Source organism: Tenrec ecaudatus, chromosome 9, assembly GCF_050624435.1.
Source record: "Tenrec ecaudatus isolate mTenEca1 chromosome 9, mTenEca1.hap1, whole genome shotgun sequence".
Taxonomy (NCBI): domain Eukaryota; kingdom Metazoa; phylum Chordata; class Mammalia; order Afrosoricida; family Tenrecidae; genus Tenrec; species Tenrec ecaudatus.
The window spans coordinates 119025809-119051565 of record NC_134538.1 but is presented as its reverse complement, the minus strand read 5'-3'; the positions used below and the strand labels follow the sequence as shown (position 1 = coordinate 119051565).

The following is a 25757-nucleotide window of genomic DNA, read 5'->3' as shown; positions in this document are numbered from 1 at the left end:
TTTAGTTTTGCTCTTGCTCCATAAGAGAGAGCTATTGTTTTTGCTTAGCCTCCAATAAGAGATAGGTATTGTAATGCTGAAATGAAAACAATGCCTGTAAATTATATAAACATCCCTGTGCTAAAGTCATTCTATCTGTAAGCCACGATACATAAATTATACTTGTTGCAAGGGTGTATAAGGGGAATATTTATTTGTGGTTTCTTTTCCCTAGAGAGCTCGGGGATTCTTTGATCTTTGGTTCGGTCCTCCATACACTCTCCAGATGTTTCATTTTTGTCCTCACAGAACAAGAGTTTCACATTGTTAGACCTGGTTGACTAAAGAAACAAATCCAGGGGCACTTCTATGTGCAAGGAGGAGCTTATATCAAACAGTAATTGTATATCTAGGAACCAGCCCAGCTCAGTCCAGATCAAGCCCATAAATCTGATATTAGCCCATAAGTCTGATACTAGTCCATAAATCTCTCTTCAGACTCACAGAGCCACATGCAAAGATGCAGAATGGAGGGAGATCGCAGATTGGTGAGTGAAAGTCTTGTGGATCCAGTGGGGGTGGAAGAAGCACAGGACTGGAGCTGGTCTCCTCTGCATGGTTAGCTCAGGCCTCAGCATGGCTCCACGTGGCTTGTCACCAGGAAGTTGAATCAGAGAGAAAGTTCCCAGCATCCTCAATAGAAGACCACTACCACATGGAGGCATCATCAGACTGTGACCTGGTTGACAGGCTAGATTCCAACTCTACACTCACTTAGCAAGTATACGTGATCTCATGTAACTTCCGCACACAGAGCTATCTTTATCAAAATCATGGAGAAATGCAACTGCTAAAGGATAGAAGATAAGCTTCCTCTGCCCAGGACATTCCCTCTCTGTAAGGAAAGCCATGGGACATTTATTATTAGCAAAAGGTGATGTGAAAATTATGTAATTAGATAAGGAAAACATTTTTATGATTTGCACGTTAAATGACATCAAACTTTAATCTACATTAGCACTATTCACAATTTGCATAATATGTGTCACTGAGGAAGGTTCCATCTTTGTGAGGGATTCAGATTCAGGCCCCGTGAGCGATCATGATTACTTGACCAGCAATCTTCCCACTACCTTCTCTTGATGGATCTAGTCCTTTGGCTTGAGTGGTGTGTTGCTGTGATGAGATGTTCAATGTGTGGTTCTGAGTTATTTTCATGAGATTTTATGCCTCAGATATTTCTCTTTACCTAATTTTAGAGTGAAGGGACTCTAGCTTCCTCTGTTTTCAATTTCCCTGGGGTGCGGGGCGGGAGGGCAACATCCTCTGGTAGGACCTCACCAGTCACATTGCTGGGAGTCTTTCCCAGCAAAGGCTTACCAAATTCAGTTGAAAATTCATCGTCCATTTTAAAATTATACCATCTGCAAAGCAATAAAAATAATAACTGAAACTTTGAATGACACTTTAAATTTGTTCTTTTTGTATGATAAAGAGCATTTCCTTTTCATAATAAAATAACTCCTTTTTCTTTGTTAGCTGAAGAAAATGGCATGAGCAGTGTGATTTTCGTCACAGAATTCACAGAAGACGGTAAAGCTGCCCTGTGCCGTTTCTGTGCCATTTCTGCATGGAGGGCCAACCGGGATTACCTGTAAAGCAGTCTCGCTCAAAATTAACATGACAGCATTTTAGACTTAATGTTCTATCATAAAAACATATTGATGAATTTGCCTTAGATTCTTGGTTTTGATTTTAATTTAATTTTTACTGCTTTTGTTTAAATATGGAAACCATAGACAAAGCAATCACTTAAAAATTATCATTTGAATTCTCTGAAAGGTAATTATAATCCCACACATTAGATACAATGGTAAGAAGATGACTTGTATGGAACTTTCAATCAGAGCGAGGGGCAGTTTTCTTTAGGCTGAGGGCAATCATAGTACTGCAACTACATAGTGTGTATGAAGAATTGTTGCTTGTTGAATGGAATACAGGTACTAGAAGCAGAAAGAGGTGAGAAAAGAAGTCAGTATCTTTGCACATGACCGTGATTGCCAGTTTTCTTATCAGTCACACGACAGTTACAGCTGTAATTTATTACATTTTTACTATTTTCCAGACTCTGATACCAGGAAAATATAATTTAATGTGTTTTAAATGCATTATGCAATTGATGGAATCCTCATAATAACACAAAGAGAAAGATAACATTATTTCTAACAGCGAATGTCCCATTTTTCACAGAGCTATGAGATCCAGGATATATAGTATTGTGATTTCCTTCTAAGACATTTTGTGGGTGGTGTTTTTTTCTGGTCTAGGGTTTGTGCAGTCCTTTCTCTCCTGGCATGCTCTTGATTTTAGTTAACAGTATTATCAGCAGTACAATCTCCCAATAAAAAGTAGTTAGATATAATGTCAAATAGCCACTCCTGGCTAGGGGCAGAGTTCAGACTGTCAATCAGTCGCAGCCTAGGGATGCCTCCTTGGGGGTTTGGTCTTTTCCTAAGGAAGAAGGTGGGAGCTTTCCTCTCCTTCTGCTACCTCACTGTCCTCCTTGCTGAGACTTCAGGGGGATTCTGGCTTTGCCTCCAGGGAGGGCCCACAGTTGACTGCCTGGCCCTCAAAGCTGTGGGGACTTTCCCACCAACTTTGACTCCCTAGGATTCACCCTTTTGTGACCCCTGCTGGTCAGTGTTGGCCTACAGCTATCTAAATCCATAAGGGACCCTCTCTAGCACTGGAGCTATGGACTTGAGTTGGACGGTGTTGGGTTGGTTGCCTTCTTCATGTAAAATTTCTTCTTGATATACATTTATTTTTTACACATAGATGAGTATTACTGGTTTATTCCTCTAGACAACCCACATGAACACATGAATGGTTATCTAATTTTACCTGTACCTCATTCTAGTATCCAATAATGCATTGAATCCAGCTGATTCTATCTCAGAAATGTTATATTTTATAACTTACCTCTATTCCATTATAATTTTGTTAATGATATTGTGTAAACCCCAATGACCTAGTTTACCCTGATCAGTCTTAGCTGACTCTATTATGCATGTTAGATATTTCTTAAATGAACTTCATAAGAAGCAAATCTGATGGTAAGAGTTTGCAGCATAGGACAATCATTTGTCTCTACTAGGTTAATATATGAGACCTATAGCAAGCCGACCTGCTCTTCTGCATTTGCCCCCATCTGTAGGCAGGTGGACATATTTCCAAGTCTCCCTTGCAATTAGACAAAGCCAAGAAATTGACTTCTGGATGATAAAATATGGACATGTGTAACGTGCATCATTTTTTTTTTAGTTCAGTCATTAAATTCTCTCTTGCAATGCTCCACTTCACCCTACTTGCCAACTCCATGTGGAGACCAGGGGCCGCCGTCCAGTGTTAGATGTGAGAAAACTCCGTCCACTAGGACCTCACAGCATCGCGTCTCTCAGAGCCCACACCATGTCCATGGACAGTCAATGGACTCTGGACTTCGAAGGAATGGAAAGGAGAGCTAGCGGCGCTGTGGGTAAAGAAGCTCGGTTGCCAACTGAAATCTTGACGATTTGAACTCATCAGTCCTTTTGCAGGCAGAAGCTAGGGCAGTCTCTAGGGTGTTCTACTCTGTACAACAAGCCACGCTGGGTCAGAATCCACTTGGCAATGGTTATAGGCTAGTGGATGAGAATTCTGTTATTTAACCAAGATTTTAAAGTGTATCTATTGTAGCAACTATTGCTGTTTTAAGTAATTCTAAACTCAATAATCTTTCCTACCGCTACCTGGAGGCACTAATAAGTTGGAATGGCCAATATGTCCAGTTTGAATCAATGAATCATTTAGTTTACTATGCCAGGAATGGCAAATTCAAGTGGAATCCTATGAATTGATCATTAACGAGAACAATTAATATTTGTCTTGAAATACAGTGCTGTCTATAACAGGATATCTATATGACTACCCAGAAAACCTATTAATACAAATATTATCCAAAATGCTACATGCCAATTACTAAAGTCAATAATGAAGAAATTTAATAATTTTATCAACTTCATAAGTTTGAAATTGATCAAACATGCAATCAAGTTGCTTTCATAATTACTGATTATTAAAGTGGGAAAGTTAGAAACAAAGAAGAAGGAACCATAGTTGGAAAATACTACATTGGTGATAGAAATGAAGCTTGAGATTATATGATGGAATTTTTCAAAACCAATGACCTAGTCATTGAAAATAACCAATTTCCAACAACTTAAAAGTGACTACACATGGGTGTTATCAAATCAAGTACAGAGGAATGAAATTTACTACCTCTGTGGGAAAAAATAAATGGAGAAATTTAATAGTTATTGCAAAAACTAGGCCAGGGGCCAACTGTGAGACAGACCATCAATTATTCCTGTGTAAGTTCAGTTTCAAATTTAAGAAAATTAAAGCAAATCCCTGAGAGCCAAAATTCGACATTGAGTCTATCCCACTTGACTTTCAAGAACATCTCAAGAAATGATTTGACCCACTGAACACTAATGTCAGGAGATATGATGAGCTGTAGGATGACTTCAAGAATATCAAACACCAAGAAAGAAAAGCATATTAGGAAGACAAGAAGGCATAAACACTAGTGGGTGTCAGAAGAGACTTTGAAACTCATTCTTAAAAGCAAAGTAGCTAACGCAAATAGCAGAAATGATGGAATAAAAGAGTTAAACAAAATATTTCTTAGGGCAGTTCTAGATGGCCAAGTTAAGTATCATAATGAAATGTGCAAAGACCTGGAGTTAGGAAACCAAGAAACAAGGACATGCTCAATCTAGCTCAAGCTGAAAGAACTGAATATAAAATTCAAGCCTCAAGTTGTAATATTGAAGGAGCCTATGGGAAAATATGAAGGATATAGGTAGGACCAAAAGACAATAGGAAGAATAGAGTCACTGTACCCAGAAGTACTGGCAGACATCCAACTATCTCAAGAAGTAGCAAATGATTGAGAAGTAATGGTATTGAAGGTGGATGTCCAAGTCAGACTGAAATCATTGCCTAAAAATAGGTCTGCAGGAATTGACAGAAAAACAACTGAAACATGTCAACAAGCTGAAGAAGCACTGGAAGCACTCTCATTTATGCCAAGAAATCTGGAAGGCTTTGACCTAGCAAAATAATTAGAAGAAATTCAAATTGGCAACCATTCCAAAAGAAGACAATCCAATAAGATGTGGGAATATCAAATAATATCAGTAGATTACATGCAAGTAACATTTTCCTGAAGCTAATTCAACGATGGTTGCCTCGGTAAATTGACAGAGAGATGCCAGCAATTCAAGCTGGATTCAGAAGAGGCTGTGACTCCACAGATATTGTTGCTCACATCAAATGAATTTTAACAGGAAACAGAGAATACCAGAGAGATGTTAACTTGTGTCTTATTGTCGATGGAATGTGTGGTAGTTATATAATTGTTTGTCGGTTTGAGAGGATTGTGAGTGAAGGGGTGGAGTCTAGCCTGTCAATCAGGTGATAGCCAATGAGGCTTCTGTGTGGGCACAGACTTCTCCTGAGAGTACTGGTAACTCAGGTATTCTTCCTTGGAGGTAGAAAGCTAACTCTCTCTCTCTCTCTCTCTCTCTCTCTCTCTCTCTCTCTCTCTCTCTCTCTCTCTCTCTCTCTCTCTCCTCACTCCCTTCAAGACATTTCGGAGGAGAAGCCACATGAAGCTACCTTGAGGCATTCAGAGTTTTGGAGATGGTAGAACCACATGGAGACCTCTGCCAGCACTGAGATGCTTACAATGCAACTGGATCCACAAGACCTCCAACCCACTGGCCAATAATCCTCCTGCATTCAGCATCATTGCATGTGTTTCGTGAATCTGAAGAGAACTCTCTAGATGGTATCAGATATATGGGCTAATATCAGATGTATGAACTTGATCTGGACTGGGCTCTTGTATATAAAGCTCTTTCTTATACAATATGCGTGTTTATGAATTTGTTTACCTGACCTAACACAGAAAGCATTCAACTCTGTGGATTATAACAATTGAAGGCAACATGGAGAAGCATGAGCATGTACTCCTGATGAATCTGAACATTCAAATAGAACCAGGAAGTACTGAGAGGTTTAAAACAGGAAAATTGTACCTCAAAGTTTTATCCTTTTATCAAATATATTAAATCTATATGATAAGCAAATAACCCTAGAAACTGAGATATATGGGGGAAATGTGACATCAGGTTTAGAGGAAAGCTAATTATGTAAACGGGATATCTAGATGACACAACCTTGTTTGCTGAATGTGCAGAGAACTTCAAACACTTGCTGATGTAAATCAAGGATTACAGCCTTCAGTATGAATTATAATTCAATGTAAAGAAAACCAAAAACCTACCAACTAGACCAATAGATACCATCATGATGAACTGAGGAAACATTAAAGTGGTGAAGGATTTCATTTTGTTTGAATGAAGACTCAATCCTCATGAAAGTAGCAATCAAGAAATCAAACAGCACTCTGGTGAAATCTGCTGCGTACGTTCTTGAGCCCACTGAAGAACATATCATTCTGAAGACTAAAGTAATCCTGTCCAAGTCCTACTATGTTCAAGTCCCTCATATGCATGTGAAGGTAGAACAAGGAATATGGAAGACTGCAGAAGAATTGATTCATTGAATGATGGTGTTTGTGAAAAATATTGAAAGTACCTCGGAGTACCAGAAGAACCAACAAATCATTCTTGGGACAAGAATTTTCGACGTGTAGTCAGGAGACACCTGTCCCTGGAAACAGACATTCCGCTTGATCAGATAGAAAGTCATCTGGAAGCCAGAAGACCCTCCATGAGATTTATTCATACATCATCTGCAACAGTGGGCTCAGAACATGCCACATGAGTAGGTCCTGTTGTCCCCTGGCTGAATGTTTGGTCCTCCTACCTTAACATGAAAAATTACAAGTCATTCAACTGAATTTCAAATATTTCATTTTATGGATTCCTCATTTTTCACAGGACTCAGTTAATACATGTAATTCAGTATTTATCATGTAGATCATAACTATATGTGTGGAAGCTATACAGAAAATTTCATGAAGAAAAATACTATGTAATGGATTAATATATAGCCAGTGTCCTGCAGCTTTCTGCCAATAAATTATCTTAAATGAATGAATAAATTAGATTAAATATACTGGAAATTTCTAACTAAAAATCAATAGTTATGGTTTCTCTGAAAATAGCATCCACCGGAACAGACTTAATTGAATAAATTATTTCCGGAGTGAGTTGTTCTAGATTTTCCCTTGTGTCCTATGTAAATAATCGTCTTTCATATGTGTTTGTTTTCTAGGGATCACTGGGGCTCATGTACACCTGTCATGCTTGTTTATACAATTTAAAGTTTTTAAACCACTGGGATTTACTTTGTTTAAGCTTCACCGTACACTGTTAAGCAGAAAGATGAAGAAAGTAGGTCAGATTTCTAACCTGGTTGCTTGCTTAGTTGTATTCTTACACATAAGCACTGACAGGCATTTAAATTGCAGATATATGAACCGGAATCAAGATTCCAATGGCAAAATTTCTCTCTCTCCATTTGAATCTTCTCACGGTTCTCATAGCGGGGTGAGTGTGACAATGCGTTGTCTGCAGTGGGAAACGGAATAGTTCAAGTTGCTGCTCCTGCCTAGAGCTGGATAGAAAAGGGAATTGTGGCTCCTGGTTTCCTTTCCCCATCTGTTCCAACTGAATAATCACATGCAGTCCACCTCCTATTCGGAAACCAGGGTCCATCTAGTCAAAGGAAGAGGAGATATGTAGGAAATAGAGTAGGAGCAACCTTTACCAGTCTCCGTAGGTACTAGTCATGGAACTAAACCATTAAATCTTAAAGTGCTGACTCTTTCAGTTTGGAATGAGTTTATAATCGTTGTATGTACAGTGCTCATTATATATAATGTTCAATAGGCATATAAAATTTATATGTATATGAACTTTGTATGCATATTACATTAGAACTTAAATTATCAGCACATAGTTTGCAGAATGCTATAGGTAGCAAAGAGAGCCCCGAACACACTTGGATTAAGCCTCTATTGAATTCTTTCTGACAGTTAACTAGGAATGTGAAAAGACTTGTGGTCAGGAAGCATGTACTAGAAAATTGTCACTTCCACGCCCCTAACCTGCAAGGAGCGTCTCCACAGGACGTTTCTGGGTCTGTCCTTGATGGAGAGCACCATCCTGGGGTAAAAGAGTCATCAGTCAAGTCCTGGCTGCCTTAGTCTGAAAACCTGGGATCCATCTTATAAGCCCTTCCATATAATATAATTTACATGTGTCATTCATGTTCCCCTTCCTGCTTCTGTGGTCCCACCTGTAACATTGATGCACTGATATTCTGCCACCATGCTTTGGCAACCACTTCCTTTGACCGCCAGTATCTTCTTCATGGCTCTGAAGCTCTTTGAGCCCCATTACGACCTCATGATACAGCTCTCCTTCATCCAAAGGATGTCTCTTTATCTTACACTTATCTTTTTCCTGTTTAAGACTTGCTAAATACCCTCCTTAAACTATATTTGAGATTTTCTTGTCTCTTTTCTGCCCTAAAATAATGTACAAGCTTTATATATGTATGAAACATACACCCTTAAACAAACTGCAGGGGTCCACGTGGATACTTTTTTCAATCCTGTGTCGTGCTAATCATCTCCACGTAAGCAGTCATCTCTCCAGTAAGCTGCATATCCCAATAAAAAGTTATCCCTGATAGTTCTTATAGGTTTTCATCATGTATACTGCAATGCCATAAACTCAAATAACCCACGGGACTCATCTGAAATATCACTAGTGATGTTGACAGTGCTCCAATAAGCAAAGTCATGCAATTAAAAGAAAAATTAAATTGCTTGATAATATGTACAGTAGGTTGAGCTCTGCAGCTACAGTTGCCTGTCATTTTAAGATAAATGAATCCTGTTTAAGAATCATTATCCAAAAGAAAAGGAATTCATGGAGTTATCAATGTTGCTTAGCCAGTATGGGTGAAAACCATGTAATTTCTGTGAAATGCGGTTCTTTAATCTCACATTAAAAAATAAAGTTTTATGTGGGTGCATGATCTGATACTCAAAATTATTGATATGTTCAAACTGCCAATCTTGCAGTTAGCAGCCAAGTACTGCAATAACTGCACCGCTGGGCACCACTGACACTAAACGAGTAAGCCCCACCACAGCATGGAGTCTTTGCCAGCAGCTATGGTTGCTGTCTGGGTGCCGCCATGGAAGCGGTTCCGACTCACAATGACCTTATCTACAACTGAAGGAAACTGCCTGGGCCGGTTCCATCCTCTTCCACAATTGCTCCTGTGTTGGAACCCCGTGCTGAGCCACTGTGTCGATCCATTTCTCTGCCCTTCCACTTTACCAAGCACGATGTCCTTCTTCAGTGACTGGTCTTTCCTGATAACACACCTCAAGCACATGCGACACTGTCTGAAGATCTTGCCTCTAAGGAACACTCTGGTCATACTTCTCTCAAGACAGCTTTGTTTGCTCTTTCGGCAGTCCACAGGAGCCCCGGTTTCACAGTGGTTACGGGTCGGACTGTGATCTGCAAATCTGAAGTTCCACGCCACTAGTCATGCCTCTGGAGAAGGATGGGGCTTCCTACTCCCGTAAACAGTAAACAACAGTTATTCTTGGAAACTCAATGAGGCGGATCTACCTTGGGTCACTATGAGTCAGGATTGATCAGATGACAGTGAATGTGGTTTGGTTGTTGTGTTAGTCTGGGTTGACTAGACACTCATACGTGTATAAGAAAGAACTTTATAGCAAAGAGAAATTGTATATTAAGAAAACATCCCAGCCCCAGTACAGGTTAAGTCTATAAATCTGTCATTAGCTCATATGTCCATTGCCAGTCTATAATATTCTACTTCAGACTCATGCAGACATGCAATGACATCAAACGCAGGAAGAAAGATCACAGGCCAGTAGGTGGAAAGTCCTGTGGATCCACTGGCAGTGGAAGCATCTCAGCGCTGGCATGGATTTCCACATGGCTCCTCCAGCTCCAGGGCTCTGGCTCCATCAGCACAGCACATCTGGCTTGTCAGCAGGAAGATGCAGCAGAGAGAGCCAAAGCAGAGAGAGTCTTTGCCTCGAGGGAGGAATACCAGAGTTCCAAGAATCCTCAGGAGAAATCCATGCCCACATAGAGGCCTCACTGCCTATAGCCTATTTGACAGGCTAGACTCCACCTCTTCACAAGTTGACGGGAGATTATGTAACTGCCACCATTGTGTGTGTCCGTATGCTTCAGTAGTCTATAATACTTTAAATATTTTCACTGTCACCATAATCCAAATGAATAGACTCTTCTTCGATCTTTATTAAATCAATGACCAACTTTCACATGTATATGAGGTGATTGAAAACACCATGGCTTGGATCAGGCACACCTTAGTCCTCAAAGTGCTATTCTTGCTGATCAAAAGTTTAAAGAGATCATGTGCTGAACATTTATAGAATGTAATGTATAATTTGCAGTCTTCATGTTGCTTCCATGAGCAATTAAAGTGTGTGTGTAAACGCTATTAATAATAATGCCTGTCTCAGATTTTCTAATGCAATACAAACTTGATTCAAAAATAAGGGAAAGAATGTAAAATTGCATAGCTTTTTTTAACATGAGTTACTCTGTACTCAAACATAGATCTTATGCTTTAAAATACAGAGCAATATTTATTGTGTAAATAGAAAAGTTTCCAACTGGAAACATTTGTCAGATTTAAGAATGATGAGACCAACATATTTTCCCACAAAACAAAACGATTGGATGCAAACCATTTAGGAAGACTATGTCAAGATGTTAGCAATTTATTCCTGAGGGAGGAAGAGTGCTTGTGTATTCATGTCCAACCAAGTATACTCATGTCCAACGAACCAGTTAGCAGCGTTCACCAAAGGGATAACTCACTTCTTCTGAGCCAGTGACTTACTTTTACATTCCAAAAGATTTTTGGAAAAAGCTGATCTCACCTATACAAACTGATGAATTTATGAGGGTTTTCTCTGCCTCGTTTTGTGTCTGAGTTTCTGTCTTGTTTCAGGAAGAGCTGTGAATAATAGCTGTCACCTTTTTCTATTTCTCCTTGTGAGGCAATCTTACAGACTTGGTTTCATGTTATTTTCACTGTTGTTCTTTCTCTTGTAGGAAAACTGCTTCCTGCACCTGTAATGTGTGTTAGGTTTTCACTGACATCACTCAGAATGTTCAATATAAATTTGTCTATTTGGAAGATGCATATTTATTTTGACTGGTATAGCAAGACCATGAAAATGACAAATTATTCTAAATTATTTATGTGAAGGAACTTATAAAGAATGCAAAGAACAGTGTTATGATGAGATAATAGTGTTCTATCTTTGGATAGTAATTTTTAATTAGATTATATCATTTCTTATTCAATGGCTTAATGATAAATAATTGCTCATACAAATTGAATAGACAGAATGTTTTAGGGATTAATAAAACTAAATGTATTCTGACAAATTTTTTATGTGTATATCTACCTTGAAATGAAATCTTAAAGGCAAAACATTTCTAAATAACTTATGCTAGACATTATATGATATGTGCAATATTTAGAGAAAGTGTATAATTTTTCCTATTTACAGGAAGATAAGTAAGATGCTTGAACTACTTACCAAAAGAATATTAAAAATAAGAAGGAAAATAATCTCTTTGTCTCTTGTCTTTTAAAATCTGCTAGTAAATTTCCGTATAAGTAAATGAACTGGGATGAATAGCATGATTTCTTTCATGATAAGGCACCTCTGAGACCACACTGTCTCAAAGAAAGTTTTGAAAAGAAACTCTCCACGAGGTTAAAGCCTTTAGCAAAAGAACCTAAAAACTCATAGCTCTGCTGCAGGACAGAGGAAAACTGCCCCTGTGGGCTTCTAAAGCTGAACTCTTTTCAGGAATAGAAAGCATTATCTATACTGTGACAGTTAAGGAATTCTAAAATAAGAAAAATGCTGTCTTATGACAGTTACTAAATTGAATGGATGTCCAACATTAAATATATACACACACATACAAGTAGCCGAATTTAAACTTAGATTTAGAAAATGTAAAAATTGATGAAGATTTTAATATAAATATGTACTTTTGAGACAAGCTTATTTCATAGTAGTTGTATTCTGTGATATATTGCAAATTAACTTCCAATATTTCTAAGCACCTTTCTAGTATTGCATTGAGCTACTGTATATTCATTCTAATTAAATTGTACGGTGTCTTATGTTTTGTGCCACAGAAAAAGGAAATATATGTGCATGTATTTGAATCGAGTAATAAGCGTGTTGTTTTTGTCATCACTTAATTAGAGCGCTGTGCTATAAGAGATGAACACACACCTATGTCAGTTTGTCCCACTGTGTTGGTTTAAATGTTTCTATGATACTGGAAGCTATGGCATGCATAGTTCACGTACTAGCAGAGGTACCCATGATGCACAGGTTTTAGTGACCCTTCCAGACCAAGATAGGAAGAAGGAAGATGTGATCAACTTCTGAAATATTAGTCACTGAAATGTTGAATATCAGTGGAGAATTGGGTGATACCGTGCCAAATGAGGACCTGCTAAGTTTGTAATCTATCAAAATAATCATGGTTGGAGGTAGATTAATGTATAACAATTTCAGGCTGGACATTATTCTAGAGAGAAAAACTGATAATTGGGTTAGGGTCCTCTGAATAAACCAGCCCGGATATGACTTGGGCCTTCCACAGAGCACAACCACACACGTCCTTAAGGATTAGGGGAGTGGCAGCAATCCACTTTCTAAAACACTTCGCTTGAGAAAGCTAACGGTGAAAGCATACAATGGAGGCTATTTTAGACAGGGTTCTCTAGAGAAATGAGACCAGGACACTTAGGATCTTATAGATGATACATGGATAGAGAGAGAGACAGATAGATAGAACATAAGAAATAAACAGCTCATTGTGGTAGTCCCTAGAGCAGTACAAGTGCAATTCACTTCTGTGAGACAGCTAATACACTGGCAGTCCTTCAAGTCATGAAGATCACCAGGTGCAAGTCCAGGAAGCAGACAGCTGAGTCTTTTGCAGAGCAATTCAGGCAAACCGGCCACGGGCAGTAAACAGCAAGGCAGGTCACCAAGTCAGCCAGGTGACAGGGTTCAACAGTCCCCAGCTCAAGCGATATATACACCTGTAGTACAGCAAAGCAGGTCTTGAAGGAACCTCAAACTATAGTGACATACGTAGTTCATGGGTTGGGTGTCCCACAGGTAGTTTAGTTTGCAAGTTGAGGCAGAGAACCAACTAAGGCAGACTCTGATCATTGAAGAGCAAGATATAAGAAAGGCAAGGCTCACTGAGCCATTTATCTCTCTGCTCTTCTATTAAACTGCCCTTCAATTAATCCTACAGGTGCTCATTGGCCAGGTTGGCAAAATAAACCTGCCTATCACAGAGGCTAAATCTATGTGGACACTAAAAAAATGGAGTTAGGGATTTCACTGTAAACCATAGTCTTCTGAAACCTAATGCTCAGCATTTCAGCTCTAATACAGATTTACGGTGTTGGTGAAGAACACTGAATAAACCATGGACTGCCAGATGAACAGCTGCTTCAGTCTCGGAAGAAGTACAGGTACAGAGCTCTTTAGAGTGGAGGGTGGGAAGACTTTGGCTAACAAACTGTGGTCATGTCATCAGGAGAGATCAGTCCTAGTGAAGGCCATCATGCTTGGTAAAGGAATAGAGATCAGTGAAAAATAGGAGTCCCCTCAACAAGATGAATTGAAAGAATGGCTGCCCCAAGGGGCTTAAACACATGAACAGTTGGGAGGATGGTGCAGGGGCAAGCCGTGGTTTGTTCTGGTTTACAAAATGTCATAACCAACTAGATAGCACCTACCAACAATTATGAGAGAAATGCAACAAGAACAGGAAATTTTAAAGGTTTATTAAACTGGAATTTATTTCACAAGGTCAAATTTTCTATGTACCACAGCTAAAACTGTAAAGGATGATTTTATGTGAATCTTTAAAAGCCATAATGTCAAATAGCATATGGAACAAAGAATTGAGATTAGATACCAAAATTTTCTTTATTAGGTTGAAGACTTAATTTTTTTTTCACTTGTGCAATCTGCCTCAGAGGCAAAGATGTGAAAGAATAAAATTCTGAGTTAAAAAGCAAGCTGCATAGCTTTGGGGAAAAAAAGATTTCACTGTTAAGATCTTTGTAGAAAAAATTCAAGTATTGTTTCTCATTGACACGATAACCTCCTTACAATGTTGAAATTTTGCGCAAAGCAAAAAAACTGTTTCTTTTATTAAAAATATCAAGAAGTTTAATTACTCTGTTAGGAGTTACAAGAAACGTATTGTTAAATGAGAAGTACCAATTTTTGAGTTAAAATGAATCAGCAGTGTTATCCTGATATTAAAGAAGATGTAATGTTATGTCATAATTTTGTTTTTTCAATTGCTACGTGGTACATCATTTTATTTCCTTTGAAACTATAATTATCAAAGCCAATGGCATTCATAAGGAAATTTACATTGCTTATTCATGAAGTTTTTACTACCTTTTAGGTGTTTAGATACTTGATAATTTTTATCCAGCCTTGGTAGAAATTGGATATTGTGTCTCAAGATTACTAGGTGTTTTACCTGAAATTTTTTGAAAATAAGATCAATCATTGTGTTTAGGGATTATTTTCATTTACATGTTTAAAGTTGACTTTATTTAGCTTTCTATTACTTTTGTTATTGCCCTCAGGTCTTTCTTTTTAAAGAACTTTTATTTTAAGTTGACTATAGCAAATTTTAGGTTGTCGTTTGGAGATAATTTTTAATTTTCTGGTTCATTGAAAACTTGACCAAAATATTTCAACAATGAGTTATACTCAACTAATATGGGCCTTCTAATTGTGATTCCTTATATGACATATTGGGGTCACGGACTTTATCTGCCTCTGGCTATGGTCCATTTTGCAGAACATTCTCTACTATGCTGATAGACAGGAGTTGGGTGGGATTGAGATTTTACCTTGATGGAGGGTGTGGGCTGAGCCATCCCCTTTGTATCTTTGAGAGAATCTTTAAGACTCCACTTTTGTAGAGAGCCACACCCTTTATTTCCTTGGGGCATCTTGGACTTTATTTTGGTAAAGGGTGTGACCTAACAGACACCATCTTTGGTGGGAAATAAAACGCTGCTTTCCTACACACAACCCTTCCTGGGAAGCCAGTTCTCTATTTCTAGGCTGAGCCTTAGTAGAAGCAAGAGGACCTGCTTTGAAAACTGGCTTCTGGCTTTGGACCCTGCATTTGGCTCACCCTTGCTCTGCCTTTGAATTTTTGACAAAAGAGAACCATTTTTCAAAGTTTGCGAGTTTCTGTGAGACAGCAAAGTGCTGCAAAGAACCCAGGAATGTGAAGCGTTATAAGTCCAGGGAGGCATGGGGTGGGGAATGGGGCAGATATCATTTTAGAAGAGTTGCACATTTAGGACACCTTTGATCTACAACTCCTTGGGACTGGCCTGGTATTAATTCTTCTAAAAGAAATTGTTCCTTAAAGATGGATGATTTCAGACTTATGAACTGAATATGTATTTCAAATGTGAATAATATTGCATGGAATCAGGATTTCTAAAACTCTTACTTAAAAACGAACAAAGCCTTCAGACACCTGCTAATCTAGACTTTCATGGAAGCAAATTACATAACAATGAGAAAACTAAAAAGTAAACGCTAAACTTTGTATGAGGATCTCGATGATGTGCAGTGTTCTGTTTTGTAGATGTTATTGTCCTAAATGCCATCGAGTTGGCTTCAACCCATAGCAATACTGTGAGTCAAAGGAAATACTGTTCAGTTGCCTGGCATCCTCACAACTGTTTGGGCGCACTGTGCTGTTCCATATCACTGAGGGAGGATCTTTTTCACTGACCACCTCCACCACCTGGCATGTTGGCCTTTTCCCAAGACTGGTCTCTTCTGCTAGTAGATCCAAAGTCCAGCAAGACACCTTGATTATAGAACAGCTCCAAGCTTGAACTTTCTACTCATTGAAGAGCAAAATTCAAAAAACTCTGGTCAGTGTTCATAACTTTCCTCCATCGTTGAACTGAAAATGTAATTTTAGAAAACTTGTACAGGCTGAGAGTAAGTCAAGTACACAAAGGTGTGAAGCTTCAGTCTAAGCGTGCATCTCGCTCAGAAAACATACACTGCTTCTATTAGTGCATTAACATATGCATCATTTTGCTTCTTTTTTTGCTCTTATATGCATAAAATATTGTAACCATACCTGCAAAGGAAGTTAGTGACACCAGTGGTAAAGTTAAGAGGAAAACTGTGAGAACCACAAGAGAGCTAAAGAAATAAATCATTGCAAAATTTTGAATCATGTCACCATTTGTCTGAATTGGCAGCTGAATATTACGTGGTTATGTCAACATTTTTGAAGAACAAATGTGATTAAAGCATCTAATGTGGCAAAAGGTGTGAAACCATTAATCGTAAAACAAGCCAGATGATCAAAGAAGTTGAAAAGTTGCAGCTTCTCTGGATATACCAGGAACAACTCCATGGTGACAGCATATTCAAGAGAAGACTGAACGCCACCATAATTATTCAAAGTCCTGGAAAAACTAATGATAGATATAAATTTGGGGCCTTGGAACCTATTAAGTTTTCCACTATTTCTTTTATTATTATTATCATTACTGTTTTTAATCATTTTATTAGGGAATCATGCAACTCTTATCACAATCCACACATACATCAGTTGTGGAAAGCACACTTGTATATTCATTGCCCTCATCATTCTCAAAACATTTGCTTTTCGCTTAAGCCTCTAGCATCAGCTCCTCATTTTCCCCTCCCTCCCTGCTCCCCTCTCCTTCATGAACCCTTGGTAATTTATAAATTATTATTTTGTCATATCTTGCCTTGTCCGACATCTCTCTTCACCCACTTTTCTGTTGTCTGTTCCCCAGGGAAGAGGTCACATGCAGATCCTTGTAATTGGTTCTCCCTTTCCAACCCACTCTCCCTCTATCCTCCCAGTATCGCCACTCACACAACTGGCCCTGAAGGGATCATCCGCCCGGAATTCCCTGTTTCCAGTTCCTATATGTATCAGCGTACATCCTCTGATCTAACCAGTCTTGCAAGGGAGAATTCAGATCATGATAGTGGGGGAGGAAGAAGCATTTAGGAACTAGAGGAAAGTTTTATGTTTGATCATTGCTACCTTGCATCCTGACTGTATCATCTCCTCCCAGAAATCCTTCTGCAAGGGGGTGTCCTGTGGCCTACAAATGGGCTTTGGGTCTCCACTCTGCACTCCCCCACTCATTCACTATGGTAAGAATTTTTTGTTCTGATGATGTCTGTTACCTGATACCTTCAACACATCGTGATCACACAGGTTGGTGTGCTTCTCCCATGTGGACTTCTGAGCTAGATGGCCACTTGTATACCTTAAAGGCTTTAAGACCCAGATGCTATATCTTTTGATATCCGGGCACCATCAGCTTTATTTGCCACATTTGCTTATGCACCCATTTGTCTTCTGCGATCATATCATGGAAGTAAGCACACAATGATATGATTTTTTGTTTTTTGATGACTGATAACTGATCCCTTCGGCACATCGTTATCACATAGGCTGGAGTACTTCTTCCATGTGGGCCTTGTTGCTTCTGAGCTAGATGGCCGCTTGTTTACCTTCAAGACTTTAAGACCCCAGATGCTATATCTTTTGATAGCTGGGCACCATCAGCTTTCTTCACCACATTTGATTATTCTCCCACTTTGTCTTCAGGGGTTGTGTTGGGAAGGCGAGCATCATAGAATGTCAATTTAATAGAAGAAAGTATTTTTGCATTGAGGGAGTACTTGAATGGAAGCCCAATGTCCTTTTGGTACCTTAATACTAAACCTATAAATATATGCGCGTAGATCTATTTCCCCAACCTCATATATAAATATATTTGCATATGTACATGTCTTTATCTAGACCTCTATAAATGCCCTTTGCCTCCCAGCTCTTTCCTCTATTTCCCTTGACTTTCCTCCTGACCCACTATCATGCTCAGTCCCCACCTAGGTTTCAGCAATTTCTCTTATTTACATTATCCTTGATCATGCCCTACCAGGCCTCCCATACCCTCCTCACCACTGATTTGGATCACTTGTTGTTCCACTGTCCCTGGGTTTGTTAACACCACTACCTTTCTGCCCACCTCCCCCTCTCCCATGTCCCCCCGGAACTGTTGACCCCTTTGTTTTCTCCTCCAGATTGTTCATTCAGCCTATCTTATTTAGACAGGCCTGCAGAGATAATAACATGCACAAAAACAAGACAGAGCAAAACCAAGCAACCGTATACAACAACAACAAACCAATGACAAAAACAAAACACAAGAAAGAAAAGCTTTTAGTTAGTTCAAGGACTGTTTGTTGGTCTTTAGGTGTGTTTTCTAGTACAGTCTGTTGGGGTACCACGCCCCAGCCCCAAAGGCCACCTTTGGCATTCCTGGGGACCTTGCCGCTCCATTCTCTTGCTGTTCTGTTGCACTCCCTTAGTGTTTTGCCTCAGTTGTGAGAAAAATGTTTAGTTCTCAAACTTTTTTTGTGTTCAAACATGAATTTGAAATGAATTGAGTTCTGCAAGATTTTTCTCTCTATTATATTCTTCTTATCTTAAGAGAATAAAATACACCAAAATGATACACTTATATTTATATTTACATTCTCATAAGTGTAGGATAGGAACCTGAAATGTATACTTTCCCTTCTATAAGAAACCCCGAGGATGCAAAAGTTAACCACTTGCTGTTTACCAAAAAGAGGCAGTTGGAACCAATTTAGTTGCTCAGCGGGAAAAAGACCTAGCGATCCCATAGTTCTCCTCTGCTGCATGGGATTGCTGTACAAGCCAAAAAGGCCAACTCAGCAGCCCCTAATGACAACAATGTTCTAAAGAAACCGTAGAAATGTCATATGGGCAGAATGGAAATTTAATGGAATAACAACAGTTGTTAACAGTAGTAACTAACAGTGCCAAAGGAATTTTTTAATTACAATAAAGCTAATTATTTTACTCTTATGTACATTTGATTGATTCAATTATCTGTAAGTGTTCTATATCATTCTTCTGTCTTATTTACATTTTCAAGTGTGAGATGTATTTGAAATTCAGTTCTTTCTAAAAGGTGTTCCACATGGCTCTGAATTAACCTGTAAATAGTTTTTGTATCATATTGCTTCATTTAATTGATATTTAAAGGACTAAATATTTGCATTTAGGTGACAATGTATATACCTTTCTATTTCACCACATGCCAGTGAACATGGATGTGATAGTTAAGGTTTATTGTGCCAGCCTGGCCGAGAAACACATGTGAAATTAATTGAAGGGCAGAGCAATAAATGGCTCAGCAAGCCTCGCCTGTCTTGTTATCTGGTCTCTCATTCTCTGATGGTCAGACCAGGGTGCAGCTGCCTTCACTAGTTCTCTGCCTCAGCTGGCAAGGCTCACTTCCTGCAAAAACATCCCTGAGGAGAAGCCACATGGACCTACCCTGATGCAGCCCTGGGTGCTGGAGCAGCCATGTGGAGACCCCTGCCAGCACTGAGATGCTTACACGTTCACTGATTTGGCGTTCCTCCTGCTGTCAGCATCATAGCTTGTGTTTTGTGAGATGCAGGAGGACTGCGTGGATTTGTGTCAGACATATGGGCTAATGTCAGATGTATGTGTTTGGGCAGCACTGGGTGGGATGCTTTCTTAAGGTACACTTACATACCCTTTATATAAATCTCTCTATTATAAAATACAAGTGTCATGAATTTCGTTTCTCTCGTCTACCCAGACTAACACAATGGACATGCTCCTGTAGAAGACATCTGAGAGTTGATTTTACAGTGACTTCTTAAAGTGTGCTTACCTCCCTACTGGGGGCTCCATAACAGAGGGTGAAGAAAGGTTGACTTAGATGGGACCCCATGGCAGGCCAATATCTTCTTATATTAGTCAGAGAAAGCCAATATTTATCTGTTTCATCTGCCTGTGATTTCTAAAGAACAGGCCTTGTTAAAAGAAAAATTTAAACACCCATTCATCTTTTATTATATTCTCTTATGGTGGAGAAACATGGAACTTTGTCATTGCTGCTAGATGCCATTGATATCGTCATGACGACTAGAACTGCTATGTGCAGCAGAACAAAACAATCTGAGCCTGGATTATCCCATCTCATTTCACTGTTGCTATGCCTGAGCTCAGTGTTACGGCCACCGTATCCATCCACCGTGTAAGGGATCTTCCTCATTTCCAATGACCTTGTGCTTTACCTGGTGTGGATTTATTGTCCAGAGTCTGTCCCTTCCTGATAATATGTGCGAGTGTACTGAAAATTTGAAACATTTAAACTTAGGGAGATGAAATAACTTCCCAAATTGACATATTTGCTTATGTCTAAATCAGTACTGGGATTCATATTTCCTATTGCCTACTTAATTTCTTCCATAGTGTTGTTTACTGTATAATTCATTTTCTAAGAAAGAATACACTGTTTAATCAAATTCAGTGCTCAGAAAAAAAATAGACAATGGTTTAATTATTTAGGTAGACACAATTGTGCTTCTGATAGGAGCCCAGTAGTTGCTGTTCTGTGTTATACACTTGTGATCATACTTTATGACAAAACATCTTGGCATGATGGATCCTAATAATACTTTAGGAAAGAGTGACTTAAACCAAAGCTCTCAGTAGGACTCAAGTCTTTATGAAGGTAAAGATTTATCAGGAAACACTCTAAAACCCCATATACATGGTGGAATACACCTCTGATGTATGTAAGTAGAACCAATTGGTACTTGACTCATTGGTGAGAAAGGTAGAAGAGGTGGTGTAATAGTGTATTGGGTTTCTACTGCAGTTTCAGAATAGCTACAGACTTAATGGCTTAAAACAAGAGAAATTTTTGTTTTTACAGGATTGTAGTTAAGAAAACTAGGATGAAGGTAAACAAGTGTCCATGTAGCTCAGAAGCACCAAAGCCCCCATGGAAGAAGCACATCAGCCCGTGGGACCACGAGGGGCCAAGGGATCAGTTATGAGGCATCAAAGAAAAAAAAATCATATCATTGTATGCTCACCTTCCCAGTATGATTGCTGAAGACAAATGGGTGCATAGCAAATGTGGTGAAGAAAGCTGATCGTGCCCAGCTATGAAAAGATATAGTGTCTGGGGTATTAACGGCTTGAAGGTAAAGAAGTGGCCATGTAGCTCAGAAGCAACAAAGCCCACACGAAAGAAACACACCAGCCTGTGTGTAAAAGAGATCAGGTATCAGGCATCATCAGAACAAAAAATCCTATCATTGTGAATGAGAGGGAGTGCGGAGTGGAGACCCAAAGGCCATCCTTAGGCAACTGGACATCCCCTTGCAGAAGGGTCATGGGGAGGAGACGAGCCAGTCAGGGTGCAGTGTAGCAACAATGAAACATACAACTTTCCTCTAGTTCTTAAATGCTTCTCCCCACCCCACTATAATGATCCCAATTCTACCTTACAAATCTGGCTAGACAGAGGATGTACACTGGTACAGATAGGAACTGAAAACACAGGGAATCCAGGGTGGATTATTGCTTCAGGACCAGTGGCATGAATGGCAATACTGGGGACATAGAGGGAGGATGGTTTAGAAAGGGGGACCCGATTACAAGGATCTACATGTGACCTCCTCCCTAGGGGAAGGACAACAGAAAAGTGGGTGAAGGGAGATGTCAGACAGGGAAAGATATGACAAAGTAATAATGTATAAATTATCAAGTGTTCATGATGGAGGGAGGGAGGGAAAAAATGAGGAGCTGATTCTAGGGGCTTAAGTGGAGAGCAAATGTTTTGAGAATAATGAGGGCAATGAATGTACAAGTGTGCTTTACACAATTGATGTATGTATGGATTGGTATAAGAGTTGTATGAGCCGCTAATAAAATTATTTTTAAAAAAAGGAGAAATAGATTTGATGGGTGTTATATCATGTTTATGATACCACTTTATAATAACAGCAGCCATACAAATATGCTTGATACAATTGATGTATGAAATGTTATAAGAGCTGCAAGAGTCCTCAATAAAATGATTAATAAATAAAACAACTGGGGAAAAAAAGAAATCTAGGATGGATACCATGGACTACAATCAAGTTATTGGCAAGACAATCTTCCTTCTGAAGGCTCTAGAGGAGAGTTTGTTTTTTGACTGTCAGCTTCTAGAAGCCACTATATTTCACGGCTGTGTTTCCTTCCTCTGTCTACATTGCCATCAACGGAAAGCCAAGTCCTTCTCATGTTCCATCACCCTGTTTCTCCTAAGCTTCAGTTTTTCCCTTGCAGGGACCTCTTTGATTACATTGGGCTCACCTGCATAACCTCATTGAAAGCACAGCTAATTAGCAACCCTAATTCTATCTACAACCTTAATTTGTCTTTGTCATGGTGGCATAATGGATCAGCCCTAGGCTGCTAACCCCAGGGTCAGCAGTTCTAGTTCACCAGCTGCTCCCGAGAGAAGGAGGTGACAGTGTGTGTCTGCAGAGAGTACAACTTTGGCAACACTGGGAGCAGGTGTACATTATCCTTCCGTGAAACAATCCGCACAGTACAACAGCAACACGCGGAACCAAACACTCTTTGGCTCCAGGATGAAACACTTTAGGGAGGTCATTTTTCTCCCTGCCACGCGGGGCAAGACTATGGACTGAGAACTTCAAATATCTGGATTACAACTCAGTAATAATTCACTCGCTTTTGACCTTAATACAACAAAGAATGAAAATAAAACAATTGTCGTTAAGTTGATTCTGACCTACAGCAACCCTATAGGACAGAGGATAACAACCCTATAAGGTGCTCAGGCTGTAATACTTAAGGGAGCAGACTGCCACGACTTTCTTTCCTGGAGTAGCTGGTGGGTTTGAACCACCAACCTTTCAGTCAGTGGAGGAGTGCTTCATCACTACCAGGTCTTCTGTTTCCCTTAGACAGGTTAGTAATATCTGCATTGTTAAATCATCTAAGAATTCTTTATTTTTTTAAGTGGATCTAAAACACTTTCTAGGACAGTTCCTGGTATATACTAAGCTTTAAACATGTTAGAAAATATGGCGATTTGGTAATCTCCTGACTGCAATTAAAATTTTGACAACAAGAGTTTTTTATGTGAAATATGATAAATGTGCTTAAAGCCATTAATTGTAGATCTTAAAAATTTTTGAAAAGGAAATACTCCTGCCATGTAACTCAGGAAATGAAGCTATTTTGAGACACAGTGAGGCTAGTGAAGAGTATGTCATAAACAACGTTCTTTGCTGATACTGTCCTTTCTGAGAAACGCCAGTTCTTTGTGCACTATCACTCACACAAGCCTAAACCACCACATGCCTTGCCCCGACACAGTCTCGCAGCTAAAAGATAAAGTTTCCACAGTAAACGCTGGATGTTTGCAACCATTTCACTTCATAAATACTTGCAGTAGCTTCCAAATGCTTTGAATACAGCCAGCGTCCCTCTAGCTCGGTACCCGAGACACGCTCTTCAAGATGTCTCAACAGAACAGTTCCTGGCAGCTTCCCTCTGTAAGTCGACACGCAGCCAGCTGTTCTTACTGCCGGGCTGGGTACCAACCAACACAGTTCCATAGCTCCTAATCCCATTAGTGCCCCACTTCTCATTTCTATTGCCCAACCCAGTTTTCTCTTGGGTTCTTAGGGAAAATCATTTATTCAGGCTGCTAATTGACCTGCTCATTTGCTAACCTACATCTCAGTCTTCCCTGTGCACCTATCTGTGTTTCTTTTCCTCCAACTGTCTCCCATCTAATTAAGTTCAAAAACTGGTCACTGCTCCTGTCACTCTACTCGCACCTTTTCATACTCTTCAACAATGCTATTCAGGCTTCTCATTTTCATTTCTTTTAACATTTCTATGGAATTTGGAGCGTTTCTACAATGAAATTTTAAAAATCATAGCCTCTATAATTATTTCTCTATAGGCATAAGCTAAAATTTTCCTGGCAACAAGCATACTCACAAATTTTTAAGACAAGCAGCATATTTTCGTCGACTTACTGTAGTGACAGGACTGAGACATTAGTGTATATTATTTAAGAAACACTCAGATTTTTGACATCTTTGTTGAGTAGCACATTAAGTAATAATTACAACCTGCTGGTTTTTAGTTAATGAATGAATAAGGTGGCTTGAGTGGAGTTATTATACAGCTAAAATTTACTTAGATTATTATTTACTTTTTGAATTTCAAATAGGATAATAATAAACCAAAGTGGAACTCAGAAATGCTTTGAACCATGACATTGACACTGTCCCTCAGAGTTCAACTTTTGGAGAAATTTTGTGATAGTTTTTGTCAAATGTAATTTTATAATTATGTAGGTGATAGTTCAAATTTAGAGTTTAAAGTCTTATACTGCTATCTAGTGGTCATATTGAGTAGTTTAAAAATATGAGCTATATAATCTGCCCAAATACTGTAGCATTGCCATTATACTTTTGAAAATCCCTAGAGTTGGCTTATTTACAATCCTCCAGGAATATCAATTTAAAATCTAGATTCTGCTTATTTACAGAGGACAATATGAAAGCTCCTTCACTTGGACTGCAATATGCTGCATTCATTAGCATGGATGGTTTTGATGATAAATTCCTGCTCAGAGCACCCAATGCACAAAGAGGACCATAGGGTTGACCTCACCACAAGACACAACGTTCCCTTACTGACCCACAGCACTATGGGGGGCAGCACCAGAGTCATAGTGCAGGAAATCGGGACCGATCACACACACACACACACACACACACACACACACACACACACGGACATAACATGAAGGGGGCACAACAGCAGCAAGGGGAGCAAAGCAATAAAGTCCTTGAGGAATTCTGAAAATAGCTTCCGACTCAGGGGGCATGGATTTTATTTTTTCTTTCTGTTTGTTTGGTTTTTTTTTTCCATGTTTCTCTGTATAAGATAGGCAGGAAAACAATCCCGAGGAGAAAACAAAAGGGCTGATGGTTATGGGGAGATAGAGGAAAGGAGGAGGTGGGAGAAAAGGAGGGGGTGGGCCACAGACCCAGGGACAAGGAAACAACAAGAGATCTAAAACTGAGAGCAAGGAGGGCATAGAGTGCCTGGTGGGGTTCGATCAAGTGCAATGTAGCCAAGAGGAAGTATATGGAGTTGAATGAAGGTCGAACATGATAGTGGCGCGGGGGAAGTAAGAAGAAATAGAGGAAAGAACTAGAAGGAAAAAGACATTGATAGAGGTATAAACACAGGCATATATATATGTTACTATATTAATATATAATGATAGGGATCTAGGTCTATGTACATGTACTTATAGGTTAATTATTAAGGTAACAGATGGACATTGGGACATTGGGCCTATACTCAAGTCTTCCCTCAATGCAAGAATGCTTTGTTCTAATAACCTGACATTCTATATTTCCAACATGATCACTGAAGCCAAAATGGGTGCATAAGCTAAGGTGGTAAAGAAAGCTGATGGTGCCCAAATATTACAAGCTATAGTGTCTGGGATCTTAAAGTTGAACAAGCAGCTATCTAGCAGGAAAGCAGCAAAGCCAACATGGAAGAAGCACACCAGCCCATGTGATT

At 39.2% G+C, this 25757-nt stretch overlaps 1 pseudogene; it reads left to right on the top strand.

The window, feature by feature from the left end:
• Window positions 1-499: 499 nt before the first annotated feature.
• Window positions 500-25757, top strand: part of LOC142456096 (10 kDa heat shock protein, mitochondrial pseudogene) — a 39426-nt pseudogene continuing 14168 nt past the window's right edge.